The sequence below is a fragment of the Salmo trutta genome, chromosome 26, assembly GCF_901001165.1.
Source record: "Salmo trutta chromosome 26, fSalTru1.1, whole genome shotgun sequence".
Taxonomy (NCBI): domain Eukaryota; kingdom Metazoa; phylum Chordata; class Actinopteri; order Salmoniformes; family Salmonidae; genus Salmo; species Salmo trutta.
Window position 1 is genome coordinate 17,958,182 of NC_042982.1, and position 7,317 is coordinate 17,965,498.

Sequence of the window (7,317 nt, forward strand, 5' to 3'; positions counted from 1 at the left end):
TCTGACCAGTGAACAGCAGCAATTTGTGTGTTTAGCAGACAGACTCAATGGTAAAAAACTTCAGACTTTAAAAGCCCACTATGCTAAAAGGTCTGGTAACCTCTGATCTAACATTGGAGTTGGAGCTGGTTACTCCCAGTGATCCATTGGTAAACTGTCACGTGACTGGAGACTAATGTTGTTATGGTGTGACGTGCTGTGTGTGTTGAAAAAGAGGATATCCTTGAGCAACGGTGGTTATTTTTCTCTACTTTCAATGGGAGGAGTCAGTGTAGAGGAGATAATGGGTCTCTGTCACTCTCTCACACACACCCTTCTCTCGTTTGCCCTCTTCTGGGCATAAATCTGATAATAGACTCCCCACCAGAAAAAGGTAGCCTTTAAGGTACGGTAACTACCATTCACAGGCTACTGAGGGGATAATGGCCTGAACGGAGTGAATGAAATGGCACCAAACATATGGAAACCATGTTTAATTTATTTGATAACATTCACCTCTAGCCATTACCACGAGCCCGTCCTCCCCAATTAAGGTGCCACCAACCTCCTGTGCTACCATTACCAATATCAGTTTTTTTTCTGGATCAAAAGTGGCTTAGGTGGTCGGCGTGGCAATGGAAGCTAATATCCAGCCATTCTATGCATTTCCCCATGACTAATGCGGTGTTCTTTTGTTCAAACATAATAGCAAAATCAATACTGCTAAATTCATTGTTTTTAATTCTCCCTGATTATCTAGCTTTTATGTAGGGGACTGTTAGTTCTCTCTTATTTATATAATTATAACGTTATAGGTCCGTTATAATTTCTACATGCTTTGTCTGGTTTTAGTCGTTTAAGTTTACACTAAAAGTGTTTTTCCATCCTGAAAATATCATTTTTTACACTATTTGGACTTGTTTGTCTGTAACTGTGTGTGTTCCAGGGAGATGGTTGTGTCGTATGAGAACCAGTGTTTTGCTGATGTGTTCCAGCAGGGTGATGGTGGTGCCATTTGAAGGCCAGGGCTACTCCTCCCTGCGTAAGAAGTGCCAGCAGCGTCGGGTCCTGTTTGAAGACTCTGTGTTTCCGGCTACGGACCAGTCTCTGTTCTACAAGACCAACAGCATAGGAACCATCACCTGGAAGAGACCTAAGGTACCACACACTGACGGGAGGGGTGTATGTGTGTGTGTGGGGGGGGAGTTAAAGGGCAATTCTGCCACTTTTCAACCTTCATATTCATCCTCTTCAGCACCAAACCAGTGTCTACATGATGTGAAACTGGTGTGTTTCTATGATCTGTGGTTAAAAAGAGAAGAAAGGTCCTAAGAAAAAAGCTGTCACCACAGGGTAGGATTAAAAGTCAAAAACAGTGATGTTCAAAACAAAGAGTTTCTAACCAGAGGGAGGGTATTTTCTTGTTCCCCACATCACCGCGATTCTCATAGTGTTTGAAAATCACAGTTTTGAAGAGTCCATGTTATCGCAGAAATGGACTCAACCCCACGATTGCCCGGCCATCCCGTCTACAGTGAGCGGTTCATTTTTTTTATTTGTACGGTTATTCTATTTTCATGACTGCCTTCACCCATAACTGTCTGTTACATGGTTATACAGTAATTGAGCCAGCCCTAGAGTTAAAGTGTTTGAATAAGCATCCGACTGAGAGTTTGTGTATTATCGCACGGATTTTCAGAGTGGGGGGGGGGATTAGAGGATGAAATGGAAGAAATGTTCCTCTCTATGAACCCTTCAAACAGTGTGTGGGTACATTAATATCAGGTGACCAGTAGGAGAGGTAGTAGTTAAGATCAGGTGACCAGTAGGAGAGGTAGTAGTTAATATCAAGTGACCAGTAGGAGAGGTAATAGTTAAGATCAGGTGACCAGTAGGAGAGGTAGTAGTTAAGATCAGGTGACCAGTAGGAGAGGTAGTAGTTAAGATCAGGTGACCAGTAGGAGAGGTAGTAGTTAAGATCAGGTGACCAGTAGGAGAGGTAGTAGTTAAGATCAGGTGACCAGTAGGAGAGGTAGTAGTTAAGATCAGGTGACCAGTAGGAGAGGTAGTAGTTAAGATCAGGTGACCAGTAGGAGAGGTAGTAGTTAAGATCAGGTGACCAGTAGGAGAGGTAGTAGTTAAGATCAGGTGACCAGTAGGAGAGGTACTAGTTAAGATCAGGTGACCAGTAGGAGAGGTACTAGTTAAGATCAGGTGACCAGTAGGAGAGGTACTAGTTAAGATCAGGTGACCAGTAGGAGAGGTACTAGTTAAGATCAGGTGACCAGTAGGAGAGGTAGTAGTTAAGGTCAGGTGACCAGTAGGAGAGGTAGTAGTTAAGGTCAGGTGACCAGTAGGAGAGGTAGTAGTTAAGATCAGGTGACCAGTAGGAGAGGTAGTAGTTAATATCAGGTGACCAGTAGGAGAGGTAGTAGTTAAGATCAGGTGACCAGTAGGAGAGGTAGTAGTTAAGATCAGGTGACCAGTAGGAGAGGTACTAGTTAAGATCAGGTGACCAGTAGGAGAGGTACTAGTTAAGATCAGGTGACCAGTAGGAGAGATAGTAGTTAAGATCAGGTGACCAGTAGGAGAGGTAGTAGTTAAGATCAGGTGACCAGTAGGAGAGGTAGTAGTTAAGATCAGGTGACCAGTAGGAGGGGGTAGTAGTTAAGATCAGGTGACCAGTAGGAGAGGTAGTAGTTAAGATCAGGTGACCAGTAGGAGAGGTAGTAGTTAAGATCAGGTGACCAGTAGGAGAGGTAGTAGTTAAGATCAGGTGACCAGTAGGAGAGGTAGTAGTTAAGATCAGGTGACCAGTAGGAGAGGTAGTAGTTAAGATCAGGTGACCAGTAGGAGAGGTAGTAGTTAAGATCAGGTGACCAGTAGGAGAGGTAGTAGTTAAGATCAGGTGACCAGTAGGAGAGGTAGTAGTTAAGATCAGGTTGACCAGTAGGAGAGGTAGTAGTTAAGATCAGGTGACCATAGAGAGGTAGTAGTTAAGATCAGGTGACCAGTAGGAGAGGTAGTAGTTAAGATCAGGTGACCAGTAGGAGAGGTAGTAAGTTAAGATCAGGTGACCATAGGAGAGGTAGTAGTTAAGATCAGGTGACCATAGGAAGAGGTAGTAGTTAAGATCAGGTGACCAGTAGGAGAGGTAGTAGTTAAGATCAGGTGACCAGTAGGAGAGTAGTAAGTTAAGACATCAGGTGACCAGTAGGAGAGGTATAGTTAAGATCAGGTGACCAGTAGGGAGAGGTAGTAGTTTAAGATCAGGTGACCAGTAGGAGAGGTAGTACAGTTAAGATCAGGTGACCAGTAGGAGAGGTAGTATTTAAGATCAGGTGACCCAGTAGGAGAGGTAGTAGTTAAGATCAGGTGACCAGTAGGAGAGGTAGTATTAAGATCAGGTGACCAGTAGGAGAGTAGTAGTTAAGATCAGGTGACCAGTAGGAGAGGTAGTAGTTAAGATCAGGTGACCAGTAGGAGAGGTAGTAGTTAAGATCAGGTGACCAGTAGGAGAGGTAGTAGTTAAGATCAGGTGACCAGTAGGAGAGGTAGTAGTTAAGATCAGGTGACCAGTAGGAAAGGTAGTAGTTAAGATCAGGTGACCAGTAGGAGAGGTAGTAGTTAAGATCATGTGACCAGTAGGAGAGGTAGTAGTTAAGATCAGGTGACCAGTAGGAAAGGTAGTACTTAAGATCAGGTGACCAGTAGGAAAGGTAGTAGTTAAGATCAGGTGACCAGTAGGAGAGGTAGTAGTTAAGATCAGGTGACCAGTAGGAGAGGTAGTAGTTAAGATCAGGTGACCAGTAGGAGAGGTAGTAGTTAAGATCAGGTGACCAGTAGGAGAGGTAGTAGTTAAGATCAGGTGACCAGTAGGAGAGGTAGTAGTTAAGATCAGGTGACCAGTAGGAGAGGTAGTAGTTAAGATCAGGTGACCAGTAGGAGAGGTAGTAGTTAAGATCAGGTGACCAGTAGGAGAGGTAGTAGTTAAGATCAGGTGACCAGTAGGAGAGGTAGTAGTTAATATCAGGTGACCAGTAGGAGAGTAGTAGTTAATGATCAGGTGACCAGTAGGAGAGGTAGTAGTTAAGATCAGGTGACCAGTAGGAGAGGTAGTAGTTAAGATCAGGTGACCAGTAGGAGAGGTAGTAGTTAGATCAGGTGACCAGTAGGAGAGGTAGTAGTTAAGATCAGGTGACCAGTAGGAGAGGTAGTAGTTAGATCAGGTGACCAGTAGGAGAGGTAGTAGTTAAGATCAGGTGACCAGTAGGAGAGGTAGTAGTTAAGATCAAGGTGACCAGTAGGAGAGGTAGTAGTTAAGATCAAGTGACCAGTAGGAGAGGTAGTAGTTAAGATCAGGTGACCAGTAGGAGAGGTAGTAGTTAAGATCAGGTGACCAGTAGGAGAGGTAGTAGTTAAGATCAGGTGACCAGTAGGAGAGGTAGTAGTTAAGATCAGGTGACCAGTAGGAGAGGTAGTAGTTAAGATCAGGTGACCAGTATGTTATCACTGCTGATAGATGGAAACATTATTGCAACACGCACACACATCCTGGTTGCGCAGCACTGAGCTGTGTCAGGGCCTAATGCAGCATTGACTGTCTGAACACAGGAGAAGAGAGCGAGAGAGAGAGCAGTCCGTCCAGTGGGATAGTGATAAAACAAACAGCAACACTCTGGTGACTACCTACAGTACCTTCTGTCTGTTCTGCTTCACATCCGTGTGTGTCTACTGTTCAGATATGAATATGTTACAGTACATGCCGCTCCCATGATATGTTCTACTTTCTTTATACTCTGCTATTATTCTACAGCTATGGTTACAGTATAATTGTCCAGGTAAGGGAGGGTGTAACAGCAGGACTGGTTGGACCAGTAAATAAAGCCGTGGTGTAAAGGTATTACTCATAGATAATATATCTATTGTATTCCTGTTTTTCCTCCAGCCTTGCTCCAACACAGCAGCTGATCAAGCCCAAGGCAAAAGGTTACTTCTCACCCAGTGAGATTCCTCAGGAGGGCCCCTGGCTCAGAGAAAGCGCGGGTGGTGTGTGGTTTGAGCAGCGAACCATAGAAAGGGTTGAGAAAAGAGCCACCCTACAGTGTGTTAGACTTACTGATCTTCTTTGGGAGTGTGCCAGAGGTTTTTATCACCAATGTCTTTCACAAGACCTCTGATCCCCCTGTTAACCTCTAGTTATAGCAGTGTCTAGTACAGTCCCAAAGAGTAGCTTAGTGTGGTCAGGCCTGCTTCTCCTCTTCCTCCTCCTCCTGGTCCTCCTCTGGTCCTGCTCCAGAGCCTACATCACCACCCCAGCCTGGTACTGTCCTCCTAAGGCTGGGCAGTGTACCGTATTTTACGATATACCGGTATTGATGCACGGACTGGTTTGGGTTTTTACTTTACCTTCTATAACGGTATTTGATTGTTTGATTTGTTAAATGTGATACACCTGGTGTATCGTCCATTTTTATGGTTTACTTTGTTACTTGAGTCATATCTCTCCGCTCTCTTCTCTCTCTCTCCATGCCACTTTCCACACAGACCTAGCCCCGCCCTCTGTCACTCAAGGAGCACATTTCTTGTTCCTCAACCACGAGACACTTGTGTTCAGTCTGCATGGTCAATGCAGCACATGCAACAATGTTGATGACAACGATGCTATTTTCACTTTGCTTCTTATTATAAATCAACTAGCGTTCTATACTTACACTATTAGTTTGTGTTTCTTACATCTGCCAACAGCAAGTTTGTATTTTCTTAGCAAGTTGGGCCTAAATCTTGTTAGCCACTAATGCAAATCACTAGCAAGCTAATAAATACTGTACTGAGTCAGAGCAAATGTAATTAGCTATACAGCCTGATAATAACAGTGATGGTGTAGACCTAATCAGCATGTATCTTCTAAATCAAAGAGGAATACGCAAAGCAAGAATTTTAGCTACATGAAGTAGCTAAGAGAAAACATTCAATGTAGCTAAAGATTATAGCGTCCCCTAGGAAACACTTATCAACACTTTGGTTCCTAGCCTGTCACAATAACACCTTCCTGGCATTTTCATTCATTATCATGTCAAACAACACTGTATTCAAATTTCCCACTATTATATTCTAACTATAGAATTATAATAATCATTATTTCCATGATTCCAACAGTTCACCCAAGTGTTTTGCTGTAAATCGCAAGTCAATTCGCAATTGCAACATTTGGTAAAAAATAAGGTCTAGATTGTTTGCCCATATCGTGCAGCCCTGCGTTGCAGTGTGGAAATGATCTCAAATGACTGCCGGAAATGGATGAAAATGCTGAAAATTATTCTTGGTTCAATTGAACAGTATAAAACAATCAGAATGGAGAAAGACTCGTTGAAATCACTTAGAATATGTGTTGCCACCCTAGGATCACTCACTACTCATAAAGCACTAGGATCACTCACTACTCATAAAGCACTAGGATCACTCACTACTCATAAAGCACTAGGATCACTCACTACTCATAAAGCACTAGGATCACTCACTACTCATAAAGCACTAGGATCACTCACTACTCATAAAGCAATAGGATCACTCACTACTCATAAAGCACTAGGATCACTCACTACTCATAAAGCACTAGGATCACTCACTACTCACAAAGCAAATGTACAACTTTTATTATTAAAAAACAAAAAATACAGTCCAAAAAATAAATACTGTTATATGATATTTTGGCCATATCGCCCTGCCCTATGTCCTACCACACGTTGCCTAGAGAGGCTGCTCTCTGCTGGGGCTGAGGGATGGAGCGGGTGGAGAAGGGACTTAATGATCTGTGGTTCTAGAGGTCCCTAGTGGCACCTATGTTCCCATTTGGGCCCTGGTCGTAGTTAGCGCACTATATAGGGTGCAAGTTGAGACGCACCCAGACTGTTGGGAAACCCTCCCTTCACCCCAGCCTGCCATTAGTGGTCAGCTCAGAGAGAGCAGCACAGCCACATAAAACAGTCTCTGAGTGCCATTAATTAACAAGGATAGAGTGATGGATGGATGGACGGAGGAGAGGAAGAGATCTTTATCACTAATGGTTCTCTTGGCTTCTACTCAGATGCATCTCAGAAACTTGTTCTTTTGACTTGATTTAGAATTGAATTTTAATTGGGGAAAGGGAGGGTTAGCCTAGTATCCTGTATCATTTATTTTGTTTGCACCCCCCCTCTTTCTCTCTCTGCTTCTGTCCCTCTCCTTCTGTCCCTCTCCTTCTCTCCCTCTCCCTCTCTCTCCTCTCTCGATCGGCTCTTGCTTCTCTCTCTCCTCTCTCATCCTCCTCTCTCTCCTGCTCTGGGCTGTTCCTCTCTC

General features: G+C 43.7%; 1 long non-coding RNA gene and 1 pseudogene across 1 annotated transcript; both read left to right on the forward strand.

The window, feature by feature from the left end:
- LOC115163302 (calpain-5-like) overlaps positions 1 to 7,317 on the forward strand; it is a 30,610-nt pseudogene that overhangs the window by 7,640 nt on the left and 15,653 nt on the right.
- LOC115163304 (uncharacterized) lies at positions 4,315 to 4,643 on the forward strand. Its single transcript, XR_003869724.1, has 2 exons — positions 4,315 to 4,440; positions 4,474 to 4,643. It is a non-coding gene; the product is annotated as an uncharacterized LOC115163304 (long non-coding RNA).